At 28.6% G+C, this 21225-nt stretch overlaps 1 long non-coding RNA gene across 3 annotated transcripts; it reads left to right on the forward strand.

The window, feature by feature from the left end:
- LOC100651354 lies at positions 1 to 20722 on the forward strand. 3 transcript variants are annotated; one of them, XR_007225604.1, is made up of 4 exons: positions 1 to 414; positions 2202 to 2348; positions 9842 to 10285; positions 14030 to 20722. It is a non-coding gene; the product is annotated as an uncharacterized LOC100651354 (long non-coding RNA). The 3 variants fall into 3 exon arrangements; XR_007225603.1 differs by lacking the exon at positions 9842 to 10285; XR_001099703.3 differs by lacking the exons at positions 9842 to 10285; positions 14030 to 20722 and adding an exon at positions 2956 to 3334.
- The last annotated feature ends 503 nt before the right edge of the window (positions 20723 to 21225 follow it).

Raw genomic sequence — 21225 nt, forward strand, 5'->3', positions numbered from 1 at the left:
AAAGAACAGAATTTATACTGAGTAGATGTTACGTATCAGCTAGAGTTTTATATATTGTAGAATCTCCCTCCATGATTGGGAAATGCTCGAGTGGGGTTTAAGCATTCACATGGTAATACATGTCGCAGAATATAAGTGTATAGGTTAATTGTGCAAGTCGTCAAAGAAACCGTAGGATAAAATAACAAGCCGATAAGAAATTCTATATTGTTAATTCTGCTAATACACATTTCAACAAAACGAGAGCTTTGCGCATAATTAAGGAGGGCGGGTGGTAAAAACGGAAAAAATAGTTTACAAGAAGCAATCCGTAAAAAATGACCAATCATGTATCTTGGTTGATCGTTCTTGAAGCTTGTCTTATCAATAAAGTGCAATAGAAGATGAAGAAGAGTGTATTTCATGTATTCCAATGTAGGTATATTTCTATAATTTTTCGATAATTTCATCAACTTGACTTAATAATCTCATAAGAGAGTTTTTCTTAGAAAGCAATAGTAAGATAGCGTCTGAGATAATTTAATATTGAAAATATACAAGCGTGGAAAGATTGATAAATAAATTTTGTGTATTATAGGTTATAATTACATCATATCACTTTTATGTAATTCTGAATCTCCTTTTGTATCAAATTGCCTTGTATATAATTAATCTTCGGTTTAAAAAGTATCGTAAAGCCAAAGCGAATTAGTTTATGTTTATAAAATTAATTAAAATTTAATAAATGTAAATAAAATTTTCTTCTGCTTCTCAAAAGAACTTGATTTTGCTTTTTCATTAATAAATGAATAAATGTTTTATAATAATAATTTAGATCCTTTCTATGGTATTAGATTTAATCATTTTCTTAAATATATATTTACATTATATTATATTATATTATATTATATTATATTATATATTACTACCGTTTATATATTATTGCTTGTAAAACTTATTTTATCAGCTCTTGTATATTGAGTTTCAAAAGATTTATTATTCGAAATAATTCTTCTTTAAATTGAAGATCAAGTTAGGTCTTGGAATAAAATAATCTGGGATTTAGGTACGCGTCATTTCATAGTGGTAGATTATTTTCTCAAAACAATTAAGCTGGCAGCTATATATGTAGTGAGATCGTAAGCTTACGCAGTTGAAGACCGAACATATACGTAAGTTGTGGCATGTTAGGAGAGATAAGAAGCTCGAGCTTTGTTCAGGGCCGTACTGTATCAACTTAGAACTGCTTCTTTCTTTAAAGTAGGTACGTTGGCGCGGCACAGCGGTAAATAATTTTCTGGCAACCCTGGTCACAGGGTGCGTACGGCCCTGAGTGCGGCTAGATCAATCGGTATAGCCGTTTAATGCTTTAATTGACTTCCTCATTACATACATATATCGCTTTCAGCTACGATACTTTTGTTCCTTCTACCTGAATCGATTATCGTTTGATAGAATAAAAGGAAAAAATATGTACTATAGTTTTATGTTATTGTATTATATATATAATTATTACATACTACCTACTTACATATCCAGTGTGACTTTGGTTTTACTATTCATTCGTTGGATTAACGCAATATTAAAATGAATAAATGTTTTGCAACCAAAACAGTTTCTACACATCACGTTTTTACATCCATTTTCATATCTTTAGGATAAAATCTATTACAATATAAAATATATGAAAAAATATATATAAATATATATAATATATATATAAATATATAAAATATATAAAATATATACATATATTATATATATATAAATATATATAATTACTACTGATCAAGTATCGGATACCTATCAAGTTTTTATTAATTCATTATACTAAACTCTCTATTAAAATTTAGAGTGATTAAAGATATCTATAATTTCCATGGTCATAATTTTTTCAAAAAGTTGTACATATCTAGTACTAACTTAGTAATTATGAATTGACTGGATGTTTTCTTAATTTTATGCAAATTAAACTATCAATGTAAAGCAATAAACAGCGTTCTATTAAAAAATATACTATTTACAAATATATATAACATTTTCAGCGTAATTTACGTTTGTAATACAGTTACTTCACCCAATAGATATAATTCATTAAGTAGCATATGTTTATTTAATTCAACTTCTTTTTATTTGAATTCTATGTGTTTCTATTGTGATTCAATATGTACGCATATGTAACTACAATGAGTAAATGTTTTTCATTTGTGATTTTTCTTTAGGTAAGGAACGTGCGTGTAATTTTATTCTGTGCGTGCGCAATGATTCTTTTTAGTCAAAAAGAAGCGAGAACCGAGAACACGTTCCAAATCGTAGAGCAGCCTGATACAATGTCACTGACACAGCTGAATGCGAGATATGCGTAAATTGTGAGTAAGCATTCTTTTTGCAATTATCTCTTCTATTTTACGATTAAAGCTGTAATTAATTCAAATCATTTTTGAAACTTAAAACCTGTGTTGTAACTTTCTCCTATGAAAACGGTTCTTCATTTATCGCTTATATTTGCAATACTTTATTATAATTGTTTACTTTATAGCGAGGCGAAATTTTCATCTAAGTTTCATCTCTTAATATCCTATTCTAGGGATCAAAATTTTATTTCGTAAAGCACAAGAGAAATGCTCAACCACATACTCAAACATTTCAATTTTGCAATTTATAAAAATGCCTTGTAATTAAAATTTCGTTTCATTTTAAATAAGCGCTATAAAACAGTTGTGTTATTGGAATCTTTTTGAATTTTTTGTTTTTACGATCTTGTTTATTTTAATTATATTAGGAAAATTTTGTCAAAAAGTTTCATAGCTGTTGTAAATATTACAGATAAGTTATATCCTTAATTAAATAAGTCGACTTAGGTAATCGTATTTCTTGTATAATTCATTTATTTGGTTTTATTAGATCGTTTAGACATAATTTTTATTGAAGCTGTTACAATTAACATATCTGAGAGAATATTTACTAATATTGTAGTATTGAGGAAAACCGTTGGGGAAATTTCGATGAACTATAAATAGAAAACAATAAAAGTGCTGACAAGCCTGGAAGGATGGGAAATCCTGATGTGCCATATGTTAACTAGTGGGTGATATGCCAAGTAACTAGTCACTAGTCACTAGTCACTAGTCACTAGTCACTAGTCACTAGTCACTAGTCATTAGTCACTAGTCACTGGTCACTAGTCACTAGTCAAGAACCAATAATCAATAGTCACTAGTTAATAGTTACTAGTCAATAGTCAATAGTCAATAGTTAATAGTTGTAATTGGAGTTACAACTGAGTTGCGACTCACAAAAACCCACTATCGCTATTTTTTATAGATATAAAATAAAAAAAAAAAAAAAAAAAAAATAACAAAGAAATCTACAACGTCAACCGGCTGATGAACTCTATAGTTAAGATCGAACCACCTCTTGTAAAGAAAGAGATAGTACAATGCAAAAGGTGCTAAAAGTACGGCCACACTCAGAAATACTGCAACCATAATTTCCGGTGCATAAAATGTGCAGGTAGTCACCCCACTGATCAATGCACTAAATCCCCAGAAACTCCCGCGAAGTGCATCTACTGTCAAGGAGAGCATCCTGCGAACTACAAAGGATGCTTAGCCTATAAAACACTACACAATAATAAGTACCCTAAACTCAGACCCAAGGAGATAACCAAACAAGAACCTAGACCCCAAAAATTCTCCACACCATCAATCTCCTATGCCCAGGCAGCACAAGGAAACATAAACAATTTGAAAACCCACAGTGGACACTCAGAAAATAGTGTTCTCACCCCACAAAACACAGACAACTTCACCAGACTCGAAAAACTAATCGAGAAGCAAACAGAGCAAATTAACAACTTGCTGTCACTACTTACACTCTTCATGGATAAATTAATACGCACAGAAGCAAAATAAAACCAATGCGTATAGCTCTGTGGAACACCAACTAGTTCAGCACAAATTTGAACTAGAACTCTTCTTAAAACAACAGCAAATCGACGTAATGCTCATATCTGAAACCCACTTCACCGACAAAAACTACCTCAAAATACACGGCTACAACTTCTACCATACCCAACACCCCAGTGGAAAGGCACACGGCAGCACCGGAATCATCATCAAATCCAGCATTAAGCACTACGAGCTCCCATTATTCCAGAAAGACTACCTTCAAGCCACAAGCGTAGCAATAGAAGACTGCCATGGTACAATCACCACCTCAGCAGTATACTGCCCTTTCAGACACTCGATTGCTAAAGAGAACTTCGACAGCTTCTTTGACGCCCTAGGCAATAGATTCATAGCTGGAGGAGACTATAACGCTAAACATACCCAATGGGGCAGCAGACTTGTCAGCAGGGCAGAGGCAAAAACCTCTTGAAAAGCATAACCACCAACAATCTCAACTACCTTACCACATATGAACCCACATACTGGCCCACTGACACTAATAAAATCCCCGATTTACTCGATTTCTTTATAACCAAAAATATCTCGCCTAGATATGTCCAAATCAACTCCTTGGCTGAACTCTCTTTTGACCATTCCTCCGTAATAGCAACAGTCAGTTCAGCAATAAACGAGAACCCACCTAATGGCGTTATTCACAACCAACTCACCAACTGGCAGCTCTTTAGAGAAGTCTTTAATCACTCAACCTCTGCCTCAATTTCACTAAAAACAAAGGTAGATATTGAAACAGCCACAGGATACTTAAACACGAGCATAATAAACGCTATCCGCTCCTCCACACCTACTAAGACTTTTATTAGCAAACACGAATATCCCCATTACATATTAAACAAAATCACAGAAAAACGAAGACTAAGAAGAGTATGGCAGACCCATAGAACACCGGACGACAAACGCAAACTAAACAACGCAACCAGGAAGTTAACCAAAATCATCAAAAAATATAAAAATGACTGTTTTCAAAAATATCTCGCCAATTTGTCCCCCACTGTCGACTCCAACTACTCAATATGAAAGGCTTCCAGGAAACTCACGCGTCCCCCGCAAATAATCCCTCGAATTCGCTGTCCGCAAGGCAACTTTGACCGGGTTTACACTTTTAGATCAGTCACTTACTTAACTCATACATCTACACCAGCGTAACTATCTTCATTACAAAGTTGTTGGAACAAACTGTGATTTGTAACCCATCTGTGTACAAGTTGTGAGAAATATAAATTTTATAACCCTGTTAATCGCAGTGTTATACTACGACAACCACCCCTATTATCCTAACCGAAATAAGGGGATCGATCTATTCGTGGTGTCGATTATTACAATCGTAACGGGAATTTACGACTCCCGTTGACTGCGAATAGTTTGGAAAGAAATAGATGCAAGTCTCAAACCTGCTATAAGGAATCATATAATAAAATGTACGGAAGAAGAAGCATTTAGAGTATTGGGGATTACGAGGGAGCTAGATATAACAAAACTAGATGTATTTATTGCTTTGTTATATGTCCGCGGTGCATATCAAGCACAAAATTTAGATGTCTAATATTTGTAGAATAAAATTTGGAAATCTGCATTTGTTTCAAAAACAATGAGGAGGAATGATTTTGCTGAAATTATGAGTTTATACGATTTGATAAGATGAGCGAAAGAAGCCAACGTTTACGAACCAATAAATTTGCAATGGTATCTACAGTATGGGGTCAATTTACAGAGAATTCACAAATTTAAAAATGTTATAAACCTAGTGCATACATTACTTTTGTATAAAGTATCGCGGGAAAGAAACTATGTAATAAAACTATCAACAAGTACTACAAAAAACTTGTCAAGTAAAAAATTAGTATTCAAGTAAAGGTTACAAAATTACGAAAATTTGTTTAAGATGTGGGAAATATGTATGCGGTAAATGTACATTTGATAATAAGATAACTTGTAAAAATGCAGCAAAGTTGAATAAGATATATCTCTATATAAATAAAATGTAATTCTATTTAAGTCTATATTTGAAATTAAACAAAAATAAATTTACACGAAATTTTATGAAATTTCATCATTTTATATACATTTAGTTATAAATTAATCATTATCTAAGTTAAATCATAAAAACTATTACTTCTTTAATCAACGGTCATTTTGACCGCACACGATAGGAATAGGTATATACGAAGTGTCGGTAGGGTTAGTGTTATTACATCAAACCGGATACCATTCATTTTGACGTAAATTACTAATTTTAGAAACTACGAAGGTAATTATTCGTTTACTTTCTTTTGTTGTTTTTTTGTTCTACTAAGGAAGTATTCATTTCTCACACTTGATGCAATTCAAAATTTGTATATAGTTACTTACTCTGATTGGAAACATGTCATTTAAAATACGAAACGAAATAATGTATATTGCAAGATAACGTGTATGATTCAGTAGCTGATTCTACTTTGAAAAGTTTACATAACAATTTTGGGATAAACAAATTTGTAAAAACACTAATTATAAGGTAGCACATACTTGTTACCAGGGAAATTAATTGCAATCTGAATTGTAATGGCGCTAAATGAAAGTATACTTATTATTTTTATAACGATAATTTATTTTGGAAAAATATTTAACAAGGTAGTAATCTGCAATTCAGTGTTGCAATATTGATAACCAGGAGAAAGAGAAGTTAAAATTATTCTCCAACTTCAAGTTACATATCAACGTGAAAAATTACAAAAGCATACACTAGTTCAAGATAAAGGAATCAAAATGGGTGTATTAATTGTTATCTTTGACTAAAATAAAAAGGTTTAATCGACAAAGGAATGATACTGAAATGATTACTTAAGATTTAAATAATTGCGAAGGAGTTTAAAATTGAAATTAATTTATTTGTTCCTTAGGTCATTTACGACCAAATCGTATTTTTCTACTAGAAAATCTTTTAAATTCGAGAAAAATAAGAAATAATATTAAAGATGTCTCACAGTTTTTAAATGTTAAAACTCCTTTTCCAGTTATAACGAAAGCAATGTCGAGATATTGAAAAATAAAAATTACTATAGGGTTAAAATTTTTAATCTATAGATTAGCAACTCATTTTAGGACTTTACTATTTTACTAGAATTATGATAATTCTTCCACAGAAACAGTTCACGTGTTTATCTATGACTATGCTTATATATACGTTTTGAAATACATACATTTATGTATATAGGTAAATGTTGTGTAATCGCTTCAAAGTACGTAATGATAATTCGTTATCTACTCGTGTCCACTTTTTTATTTCTTTCTCCATTTAAGAACATTTCTAAACATTCGATTAATCATCAAAGAATGTTAAGATTATCTTGAAGAACGAATTAACAGAGATAAGGGTACGGATTAGTAACTTATCTCAGTTCACTCGTGTATTCAATGTAAAACTAACATTAATTGGCAGAAAAAGAAATATACAATTATATGAAGTTATTATAATTATGCATACTTAGGTAACTATTAAAATTCACTTTTCTTTCTAAACCGAGTATTTCTTCTCTTAATATTCTCGTCGTGAAGCGTGTAAAAAATGAATCTGATATTTTATAAATAACGTTAGCAAAAACTTATCTTTATCTTTGTATCTTTTTTTTCTTTTAATATAATAATATCGGTCGTTTACGTTGATTGTATGGTTCACCGAATGTGAATTAAGCACGTGCTTTTCTGACGCAATTTTTATATCACATGAAAGATATTTATGAGGCAATGAATCGTTACAAAAATAACCAATTTAAACAATTCTCATAGGTATGCTTTAATGTTTAATTATCAGTTAGTTAATTATCAGTTTAATTATCAATTTAGTATAATCGCTAATACGCGCATTTTCATGTACAATACTTTTAGGAAATATACAAGCGCAAAAATATACTTGATATTAGAAATATAATATTCATTATACGAATAGCACTAAATAGGTGAAGCAAGGCTCTGTTTTTTATTCCTTTAATTGTATTTGTAAAAATATAAATCGTAAAATATAAATTCGTAAAAATGCATGAACATCACTAGTTTACTAATCATCATAAGCATACAAAAATATTGTTCACATATCGTAAGTATCGCTCACTCTGTTACGATTCATCACGATTTTATTAACTTTATTTTCTCACATTATATTTCATGTATATGTTGCGTCACATTATTTATTATTTATGGGTTATTAATGGTAGAATGTAGTGTTTTGACGAAGATTAAAAAATCGTACATTCGCATGTTTTGTAACGACATGTATTAGTAAAAACTGTGTAAACAAAATATGGAAATGTAATATCCATCTGCTGTTGTCAGATGTACGTTTACTAGGAATTTAAAATAGGAAGAAAGTCATAATTTTATTCAGAGAATTTGGATAAATGTAGATTCATTGCTGCTTTTCGGTAAAGATTTCATTAATTCTGATCGGATATTTACCATACAATTACGTATATTTATCCTTATGATCCAAGTTAATATCTATCTATGTAGATCTATATTTTAAATTATTTATATTGCCCTTTTATTTACAAATTAATATTTTCAAGGGAAATTGATGATACTAACTGTTCGTCGAATGGATTTATTCTCATATTTCTCTCTTTAAGATAGCTTTGGCTTTAAATTTCAAAGATAAGAAACTTAATTGAATTATCTCATTATAATTATTGTTTAATTTTCATTGTTTTACGACATAGATAGTTGGCTACTTTAATATTGAGAAATATTTGTTTGATTTCTTACTATATTTAGAGTTAAACGAATTAAAAAATAAAATATTTATAATCAAGTTGACCTTCTTTCTGAGTTTATAAAGGAGTTATCATACATTTTGATAAAATATTACAATTCTAGATATTTCTTATTTTGAAATTTATTTTCCACGGAATAATTTTATATCTTTAACTAATTATTAATAATTAAATAAATAATTAATAGTTTGAATATTGTTTTATAGAGTTACATATATCATATTCAATTATCTATAGATAATTAGGTGGTCTAATTTCTAGTGGACTATCTTATATTGATATGATATTTTAACATATTTTGGTATAATAACATATCTTATATACAACTTCACCAGTTTAAATTTGCTTTATTAGGAGCTTTTTCTGTAACTAACTGGTATTAATTTAATCAATTCTAATTAAATACAGCATCGAAAGCAAAAGTGAGTCAAAGAGAAAAAGAGAATTTATAGTTTTTTAACATTGATCGTTATTTATATTTGGAAATTTGAAGAATCTGGAAATGTATAAAAATACAAATGATTTTGTGAAAGTTCGAAAAGATTTTTAGAAATACAATAAAAATAATATAATAATTGCATTACGTTTAACTATATAAATTGGCAAATATAAAATAAAAAATAGGAGTAGAATTTGAACTACGCATGTATTTTAACGTCAGCTCGGATAGTTAAATATTATAAGAGATAATAGTCACATAAAATTTCTTTCTTACTGAGAACATTAATTTTCTTGCATTCATATATTATTGTAGAAGACCATATAAGAAAACATATATTATACGAATCATATATGTATGCACATACGAAATGTATATATATGTATGTATCTATATCTCTACGATAGACTGCAATACATTACTAAATAAAAATACTTTAACATAATGATTTTATTTGATTTCATTGTTCCTGAAATTCTGTGACAAATCCATGAAATATTCTCCTTAGTGAAATAAAATAAAAATGGTAATAATCTTATTTCTCATGTAACGCAATGTGATTCATCTGTTACGTTATGCGTAATGGTGCAATCAACGTGGTTTGAACGGTCATTCATTTAAACTGATTTAAAACGGTTGTAAACTGATTTAAATTAACTAACATATCCGATCATAACATTATTATTAAAACACTATTGTATTATTTGCAGGAATGACATTTGGGGGAAATGAACAAATTTATACACTTGTCAGTTAATTCCAGAAATAACTTCAAAGCTTATTTTTACTGATGCACTTATAAATATGTATGTGCATATCGTAAAAGGGAGAAATATCTGTGTCTAAATTCATCATTATTATACTTTTCTTCTATTTATACACTAATAGATGCGTTAATTAAAAACACATCAATACTTAGTCATTCAACGTCACCGGTATCATGACGCTATCGACTGACAATAAAATTATGTCAAGTCACGATTGAGATTACAACCGTTTGTGATATTATTACTCATGTTCACTTCAATGTTGCCATATACCCCGATCTCACATTCTGTTCAGTATTTCTTGTGAAATTATCATTTTTTTTATTGTTCAGTTTAGTTATACGAAAAGAAAAGAAATATTTTATGTCGTTAATTTTAAGAGTGATAGTAAGATATTTCTGTTTTATATGTTTGATATATAATAATTATGCAACATTGATACTTGAAGTAATAATAGTGATAATGGTGATTGAAATTCTATTGTGCAATTCTAGTGTGCGAATAATGACAAATGTTAGTGATTGCAAGAATTGCATCTAACTATAATTAATTATTTTACATTCATAAAAAATGCAAATTTTTGTTATGCAAAATAATATGTAATGTTTTATTGTGTGTGCGTGTAACTTTTTTTTTTAAATGAAATTAATCATATATTTGTGAAAAATTGAAAGTGTTCGTCATAATAATTATAAACCAGTTTCGGAAAATAATCTGTTATTATTATTATTATTACTAATGTCATCTTATAAGAGTCAAATATAAAATAAACGAAAAAATAAATATATTAAATTTACAAATCTTCATTACAACACAACTATCACTAAATTCGATTTGAAGAAGCAGATTATTCCATAAAACAAACTATTAGGAAAGAAATTTGATTTTTGAAAATGTGCACTTCACGTATGTGTATGCATTATATTAATTTTATATTATACTATGCATTATAATATTTAAAAAGTATGAAAAATTATTTCCAATGTTTTAGAAACAATTTATATGATTCTTTTACATTTTACTTTACATTTTTTTCTACCTTATACATTTCACTGAATATTTTTTATCGGAATATTTTTATTGAAATATGAAATTTTCACCAGCAATTATCATCGCAAATTTGTTTATTCATCCATTCATTAAACTCAATTATTGCATTATATTCGTTTATTGTATCGAGGATTATGTCTATTACATTTATCTTGTGTATGTACCAAGTTGTTACATTTTTTTCTATCGTAGTTTATTCTTAAAGCTAGATCTTGTTCCCCTACTTATCTAATAATAAGTATGTACATTGATCTATATCTTATTATTAGTTTATTACATAGGTTAGTATACAAGGTGAGTCACCTAAGAATTTAAGTTGAAATATTAGTCACATCAGAAAACATTTCAGGTAAAAGTTGAAGGGCTTTAAAGGGCGTGTGTTTTAATGTCGTTAGTTTTTCTGTAGGTGATCGCGTAAAGGTTATGCGAAGGTCATTTTAATCAACTACAGGAAAACTAATTATATCAAAACATGGCCCCCTTGAAGCCATTCAACATTTATCTGAAACCTTTTTCGATACAATTAATAGTATCAAAGATATTTCAGCTTAAACTCTTAGGTGACTCAACCTGTATATCAATCTTTTGTGTTTCATTCTTCTTTGGTTTCTCTATTCCTCCATGCAGAAAGCGCTCAAATTCGTGCTTCCCTTTATGAAGCTTGTCAGTTCCCATATGTGTTTTTCAGTTGTGTTGTCGTCACTATTTCCAATCATTCCTTATTTCTCAGTGTGGTTGGTCCGTATTCTGTATATACTGTGCAGTCGCTTAGTATGTGTTTTCTATTTACCACATTCTATTTCTCCCATGTCACATAGTTGACATGGTCGATTTTCTCTTATTTTACATTTCGTTCCTTGTCCTATCATTGTTATTCAACTTAACTTACCTACTAATTTTACTTGTGCAGCAATTCTTTCTATCGACAGGAGTATACTTAAGATCAAGTAGTTTCTTGCTTTCATTATTGTTACGCTTGTGATTCTTCCGTACGTCCCGCTATAGTGGAGTTTGTAATTTTGTTTTGTCCTCTTCTTATAGATCTTTCGATATGATGAGTATATATAATGCGTTGGCATATCCGATTTGCTGTAGTTTATACCGTAGTTGGTTGTTTAAGTTTCTCTTTTCGTCTAGTGCTTTTTGTCCCATTATTTCAGTTTTCGGCAACATTTGTCTCTGTTATATTTGATTATTCTTACATTATATAAAATAGAAATTAACGCTGATCATTGAATCTTTTATTCACAAATTATATTTTGATCTTTCAGTCCAAATAATGATGTTTTCTTTGCTCATTTTTCGATGTTAGGCATTCCTGCTATTCCTTTCATAAATTACGAAAATAATACGAAGAAAAATTGTAAATATAATTTATAGCTACTTGAATGTCTAAAAAAAAAAAACGCTACGATAAGTTTATATAAGTTTAGCATTTTTAAATGGTAACTTCCTCTTCAATTTTTGATGACTTAAATGTTCCATTAACTGATAAATATTCATGATTAATAACATGGATATGAATAATTATTTGGTTTTGAAGAAAAATTCGTTTCTTCGGTTTTTTAAAAAATAGTGTGTCTCTGACGGGAATTTGTTACTTTAGATCTAAATGGATCCGATTTCGGTATGTTTCTGAGTTTTCTAATAATTTGTAAATTGCTTTAAAGCTCCGAAGCAGAATACTTCATCTTCTTTCATATTATAATCGTTTGCCTGTAATACAATCCTTTCCACAGTTCATATCGAAATTTTCGAAAAATATAATAATGAAATTTATAATATAATATATAATAATAACGATATAAACACAGTAATATTTATGTTCAATAATACTCTGAGTATTATCAATTGTTAATTTAAAGATTTAGGTTTTAATCGAATTCGTAATGGTAACCGCTGTATTTTTATATTTTCAAATGAAAATCCAACTTCCGATAAATTACGGGTTTCAAAACGACCTTAGTAAGTTAATGCATATACTACTGAGAGAAAGTTATGGTATTTCATTCTACGCAAGGTGAGCTACTAGTATAAAGCGTGGTAAGATGTTTTCTTCGAAAAGGTTTAGTTTTCTTTCTTTTTTTATTTTAATTAAATGGATTGGATTAGTCCTTTTAGTACCGAACAACGATATATCATTGCATTATTCTATTTTACTTTTTCGTATTGTCTTATTCTTACTATTCTCATTACGAGAGAACTTTATCTCAAAATAAATTTATAAAACGCTGTAAATGGTTGAATATCTCTGCAGAAGTTCTGTGAGAGATATTCCACAAATTGAAAAAATTGTTAATTGGTTTAACTTTTTGTTATATTCCGCAATGGTTGATATCGAGACTGTGTATACGCCGGTGTCATATGACAAAAATTCGGCATCGGAGATTTGGTTGAAACCGTAATCACAAGTTTTAGATAACACTATTTAAAACAGAATATCCCCTTATGATTTACAAAATAATCTTGCCTTGATAAGGCGAGAGTAAAATTTTTGGTGGACCTGTGCATAGATTACATACAGTTTGTAATTTGTGCAATATTAGGATTATACTGTGTATGCAATAGTTACCATCAATGCTGAGTAAATTATTTGTGTGAATAATAATAAGTAAATATTACACGTTTTCAATAGCCCGATAGCTATAAATGCTTATAATAATATTAGAATGTTATTTCTTGTTTCGGAGGAAGTAATCTTCCTGACGCTTACTGCGCATCATGGGATTATCATTTAGTTTTGTGTTTTCATATTAGAGATTTTGTTATAAATAATTGAGAATACATTATTTATGGTTTATACTGTTCTACATCAAATTATGACCAAACGATGATTTTTCTTATTTGCAAATATTGTTTATAAAAGAAAACTGATTTTTCCATTTTTCCTAATGGTTTTGAATAAGTATTATTATTATGATTTTCAACAAATATTGAAATACAGCTGACATTAATTTATTCTTCCTTTATTTGGTAATACGTTCCTTTTTGATTTTTGTAAATATCATTCTTACTTTTTTTATGATTTTTTTCTCAATCCTTGCCAAATTATATCAAATTGGTTTGGTATTCTCCGTTCAGGTACAATTCTTTCGGTCGACACTAGAAGGGTTAATCATTCAGGTGGAACAAATTTCAGATGGAGAATTGCTAGAGAAACAGAGGCTCTCCCTCATTTCTTAAGTTGAAACAGCACATCAATTTTTCGTGACTTGAATGTCGGTTACATAATTTGTTTATTCCATATTAAAGAACTATTTTCTATTTTCTTGAAAGGAAAGAGACGAGGCGTTGAAATATGGTGAAAATAAACATATCGTTGAGCAAGAACTATTTCATTATAAGTTCATAACGGAATGGAATGTACAATATTGCATGCGAATATCTCTTTTGTCCTTTTAAAATTTATCCAATTCATAAATATTCATTTTACTTACATATGGATAACAAATAATTAAATATTCGTCTCATTTACACGTGTATGTAGCAACATAAAGGGGAAAAATAAATATATATAGAATTTTTAAGTAAATAATGTTTTATTGTATGTTTGCACGTTTACATATTAACGTTAGGTTACCATCATTACTTCTGTTAATAGAAATATTATTATATTAAATAAAACTAAATAGAAATGTTTTCTATCTGTTTAATTTAGCTCTATACTATATGTACATATAGGGATTGTTCGAAATCATGGTACAAGCGGTCGGCTCGTAGGAAATTAATTGATTGAAACAAAAATTAATTGAAACAAAAAAATTATAATTTTTCTTTAAGGCTTTGTTTTTGAGAAAAATGAGTTTTAAGATGCGTCAGGTGTCCGTGTATTAATTGTAAGTTTCGAGATATCCGACCTCTTTTTCTGCTCGTGCTGATAATAATATAATTAGAGCTATATGCAGCATCGTGGTCAACATTTTAAATAATTTTTACGTTAATAAAACGATTTTTAAAAAGAGAAACTCTCACCTCTATTTATGAAACTATTCTCAGTGCGGACATCGCGGAAATAAGATAACAGTAATATAGTAGGAAGCAAACGTGAAATTATCTATGTTTATAAATATAAACAGGAGCAGAAAAAGAAGTCGGATATCTTGAAACTTACAACTAATACAGATGCAGTAGGCGGATCTTCGAAGAACCAAGGCCTTAAGGCTTTCGTTTAAACGAAACAATGTTATTTTTTCTTTTCTACTTACATGTGCATGTAGAATAGCCACCCGACTGCTTGTATCATGATTTCGGGGATACGCTGTATGTACATACATATTATAATCATACAGATATCCTACCACAGATATAAAGCGCATTTCTTTTTATCAACATCTTTTGATGAGCGTTTAAAGGTATAAAAACGAAATTTATTTTTGTCTTTTAATGTTTTCTCTGATTTTCGTCTGCATATCTACAAATAATTCTGGCAATGAGTATTTCTTTATAATTCTAATAATTTTATATTTTAATATTTATTTATTTATAGTTGTACTAAATTATTAGCAATCTCATTAAATTACTATGATTCTTGTAAATTGTTAGATCTGATAAGAACTACTTGATCATTGACAGTTAGCTACCGATTAAGAATTGGAACACTTAGCATTAGTTCGTTTCAAAAATGTCTATTTCAATGGGCGAGAATGTATTTCATATGCAGATATTTGGTCAATAGACCATTTCTCGATGAGATTTGTATTATGTCTCAAAATACTATACATTTTGTCAAGTATCGAGTATTTTGTTAGTAAAATATACTTTTTATGTATTCTCTTGGAAATTTAACGGGAACAATATAAAAAAGATCGTTTTCATTCATTGAGAACTAAATGTGTACACGTTAACATAAGATAGCCGTATCTTACTTTAAAATTTGAACGGTACCAAACGCTTTGTTGAATGGCTTGCTGACTTCTCAACTAGACCGATATACTACTTACTGTACCCAATATTGTGAATGGCGCTCTGCTCTTTGCGTATTTTTGAATGGCACCTTGCCATTGACAATGGTAGTTCTTAGAAATATATACACGTAGTATTATTTTTTTCTACTTTATAATATTTATCATATTTATTGTACTGTTACATTGTAATTCATAGCAACTACATAACTTAATACGATTTGATTAAGGATAAAAAAGAAAATACTAATATGCATAATAATTATGACACTAAAATGATATATTTTAATGTATTATGTTGCCTTGATGTTTTCTCGAAATATTATTATATTAAATAAAACAAATCTTTTCTTATTTGATATTTGAGGAAATTTCACTGTTCTTTAAAAAGATTCAATAGGAATTAATTCTTTATTTATTGTTTGTAGAATCATATTCCAATTTTTAGCAACGATTAGAATAGAATATAGGCATATTCTTCAAAAATACAAGAATATTTTAACGAACATCTATTTTAACACATCATTTAGTAGCATTTTTTGTTGTTGTGCAATAAAATAAAATACTAAAAATTATATGTGTAGATAGGTTACTTATAATTAGTATACAGATAGATTAAAAAATAAATAAATTGAGATAGGAAATAAAATATTTAATATTTCATAAAAATATTAATGAACGAAAAATGACTTACAAAAAGGTATAAATTTATTGTCAGTAATTAAAGTTATTATAATTTTTATAAATCTAATATATGAATTCAAAATAATGTCGATAAGTACTTGCTTCGTAAGCTTGAATTGATATTTCTTTACGAACGAATATTTTATGCATGTTCTAAATTTGTTACATAATATATTCACATCGTGATAACGCAGGATAAAATACTTAAGCATTTTGGAATGCACGATGAAATTGTGCAAATACGAAAGAATTATGAGCAACCAAAATGTTTAGAGTTTAGAAGCATAACATTTGATTGTGCACGTTTGAAACTGTTGTACTGCAAGAGATTTGTATTTTACGATATTGATAATACTAGTAGTTTTATCACTTTGCTATATATCACGATCAGAATAAACATTGTACGTTTCATGTCATGTAGAAGAAAGGAATTGTTTTAACAAGTTGTATATAATTTTGTTTTACTAACTAAAATTTCTATATAGTATATAGTTTTGTTTTCATTGAAATTGGTTATTAAGTAATATTTAATTGGAATTATCTTATTTGCCAAAAAGCAATTGTTATATATTGTTACATATGTATGATGAGACAATTTGTTCGGAATACCAAGAATTAATACAAAATTAAAGGATTTATGTTTATATGAGAGTCAAGAATGTATTTTAAGCAATCTCAGAATACAAAATCATTGGTACGTGAAACAGATTGATGTAGGTAATGGGTTAAAGACCTTGTTCATTCAAAACGTTAACCTTCTTGTTAAAAATACGAGTACAGCCAGCACGGATAGGATAGAGTGCTATAATTTTAAACTGCAATTGCAAAAAATTCCTCTCTTTTTTATACATATTTTTGCTTTTACCATAAATTCTAATAAAATGTTGTGTGGTTCTGGACACAAGACAAATTGTGTATAAATCATCATTTATAAAATTGAATGCTATCATCCAAGTAACAAAAATAAATTACACAATTCTGTGTGAACTTCTATTCTTTATATGTTCATCAAAAATTTGCAGATGTTATTTTCATCGTCAAACAATTCATATTATATGAACATAATTAAATACAAAATTAAACCTAAACAGATTGTTTCACTCGCTAGACTTATTATAACGAGTACGAAATTTCTGATATTTTGTATATTTTTGTATGTTATATGCAGTTGAAGAATTTTCATGCTTAAAAATTGCCCATGAATGCATGAATACACGCAGTCTATCAATCATTTAAAGTATTATTCAACAATGCTGCTCAACCATACGCTCAATTCGCATGCGCTCGTAATTCGTATTTTATTGTCAGTTTACATAATTGAGAATTTATCGGCTGAAGTGAACTGATTGTTTCGAGTTTATCATTAATGTGTGTGAGATTGCTTTTTTTACAATGTTAACAAGACTTGGCATGTAATCTTAATCGTGAAAACAAAATATAAACTAATAAATCGGTTAAAATATGATGACATTTTAACTGCATTTGTCAATATGGAGAAATAGGTCAAGGCATTGTAATACGTTATCATTTCACTATATTTTTATTCTTACGTTTCAATTATGATTACACGAAGAACCACCAATTATTATTATCAGTAAGAAGACATTAATTGGAAATAAACAAGAGTTTAGGACGCAAGTGTCAATAAGAAATATCGTTTCTTATTTATGTATTTCGAATTTCCAAGATACAATCAAATGCTAATTCTGTGAAATTTTCAGTTAACAATTAAGAAGAGTGCAAACGAAACTAATAAGGTATAGATGGTAAATGGTCAATACTAATGACTCAGGAAAGAATTTTATTTTTATCGTGACAATCATCAGTTGCACATATCGAAAACATTGCATAACACATTTAACATTTAACATGTTACAGTTTGAACTTAGTTAAACTATTTAAATTAGAAATTATTTATTGTTAGTACTGATGGACTTTTATTTATTTCGATCACTGTAAAATGCTACAAGACATTAAAATGTTAATAGTCTTTGAAAACATAGTTTCAGAAAAAAGTAGTTAGTATATTATTCATTAATGAATACGATAAAGTATATATATATTAGGATTTTCAAGGTTACATGCATATGTCGACATTGTATTATTTATGAAATAGCGTAATTCATAATGATAGAATTTACAATTACTAACTGTTGCTTTCTTGGTAGAAATGTTAGACGATGTGATAAGAAATATCTATAAAATATTAGAATACAAAGCATCAAATTATTATTCAGGGACTTGTAAGATTAGGGAACATATATGCACATTGGCAAATAGAATGGAAAGGAAACTATACACTATACAACTAATATATGTATTTAAATAATTACGAATTTTCAACTTATATTCAAATATTTATGTCAATCAATTATTTGCACGATTTCTAGAATGAATCTTTAGTTATTAATTGAAATGAATCTTCTGACTGTAAAATTTAAAAGCTTCATGCAATAAAACTTTATTATTATTAATTAAACTGCAAACTGCGATGCCTATAAAATACTATTTTAGGTTTTACGTGGAGAGTGTTATTCTTATGCGATTATACAAGACTTTTCGCAATATGTATTTTGTAAGTGCTCTTGTAAAATGTAATTAAATGAGATGAGTTAATCAGCAAAATGTCTATAAGTTGCTATTATATACTATTTGAAAGTATATAATAAATAATTTCGTATTATTAAGCACAAAAATATGTAAATAAATGAAGATTATATAAAAAATTCTTACGTAAAACTGTAAAATTTTTGACTCTCTTAGTCAATAAAATGTACCATTATAAATAAAATTCTTGATAAATTTCATATATGCAAAATAATTCAATGGATAGTTATCAATATATTATATATTATATTGCATCGTATTGCATTGCATTGCGTTGTATTGTATTGCAACGAACAAATGAAATAAAAAATTCAAATAAACAGTTATTTTAAATATAAGCTAACGGTATTTCAAATATATTTCTTCTATATGACACAAAATATATGTATATAAAAATTTGTGATTGTAATTACAAAAATTCTTATAAGTATGTAGGTGATGTGGAAAAATAAAATGAAATTTTGAATAGAAGGTCAGTCTAAATGTTAAGTTCCAGTGACATTAAAATTTTAAATAAAACTTGGAGTTAAAAAAATAAAACTACTGGAGTCCTTGAATTTTCATATTCCATTTCATATTTAAGAACACTTCTTTAACATAAAATTGAAACGAAATGCATGAGTGTTAATAACATTTGTGAAACTTAAGAAATTCTTTAACAGCAGAAAAACATGCTTGAGTTATAAAAAGAAGCTAAAGAACGCAGCAGGATCAAACACTATATTGTTTTCTTCAATAGAGTAAATTAACCGATTAACGAGTCGTCATTGACGACTCGTCAAACAAATCGTACACTGTACCATATAACGTACGTATATTGTACATTATATGGTGCTGTACGAAAATATTCGAATACCAACCGTAAAATATTTTTATGTTTATATTGTACGTGTCAGATAAATTCCGAAATTTGATCAATACTGTAATAAAATACGATTATCGTGATTACATCGGTCAAATTTGAAACCAATATAAAAATTTATACACATGGAAGTTGATGAAGATGTTTTAATCCTTCAAATGCAGGTGTATTTTGGCAAATTGTTCCTTGGTAGCGTAAAAAAATGACAAAGCAAAATACAACACTATTACCAATAAAATACATGCCAATAATTTTATTTTGAATCCAATTTTCTCATTTTGAGATATAAGCTTCTACGAACTTTCACACATAAATACACACGCTAGCTAACACATATATTATATATTATATTATTATATTTATTCTATCCATGTCTTTCGGCTTCGGATGACTTCCAGTTACATCCTCATTTACGTCTTTACCTACATTCTATCTGAGAGTTCTACAAACTAATTGTCTTATACAGTCGAAGTTTTAGTAACTTGAACCTCAAGGGAAGAACTAAAATCTTCGAGTTACAGAGGTTTCGACACATCACAATCTTCGTATAAAAGAAGTTTAACGAACAAAAATTCGATATATAGAAACTTTGTACGAAGGCACAATTGCATTCATCTTTTCAGAAAGTGTTGGTATTTTAAGCTTTATTTTAGAACTCATTTTACTTAATGTAAATAAATGTAAAAGTTAAAGGCATGAGAAATGATGGCAATTGTGCGTTCGAATGAAGAAAAAAGGTTAGTTTGCATGTATATGCACATGATCGAAGGACAAAGAAGTAGAGATACGGCTTGTGTCATTTGAGACAATCATGACAGTTAAGAGAAAGAAGACAATATCGAATGATTCGTTTTTCACATGTTGTGACTAAAAGTAGCGTACAAAATCACTGGCAATGGTTTATCAGAATGATCACAGAATCACGATCATGTTCAGCTTCATTCACGGCTGTGATCGTGATTCTTTTATCTTGACTGAATTTGCTTACTGTGATCGTAATTCTCGACCTTGATTGAATTATTTCTCATAAAATTCTTTAATATAGCTTGCATAAGAATATCTGTATATAATGTTAATTTGAAATTATGTTCTCTTCATATAACGTAAATTTACTTTACTCAATATTGAAAGCGAAAAGTATTTCAACTTTCTGTTCTTTATTTCATAGCAGTTTCTTAAAAAGTAAAATGTTAATGTTTCCTCACGATTTCAAAATTGTAATA

Source organism: Bombus terrestris, chromosome 10 (assembly GCF_910591885.1).
Source record: "Bombus terrestris chromosome 10, iyBomTerr1.2, whole genome shotgun sequence".
Classification (NCBI taxonomy): Eukaryota; Metazoa; Arthropoda; class Insecta; order Hymenoptera; family Apidae; genus Bombus; species Bombus terrestris.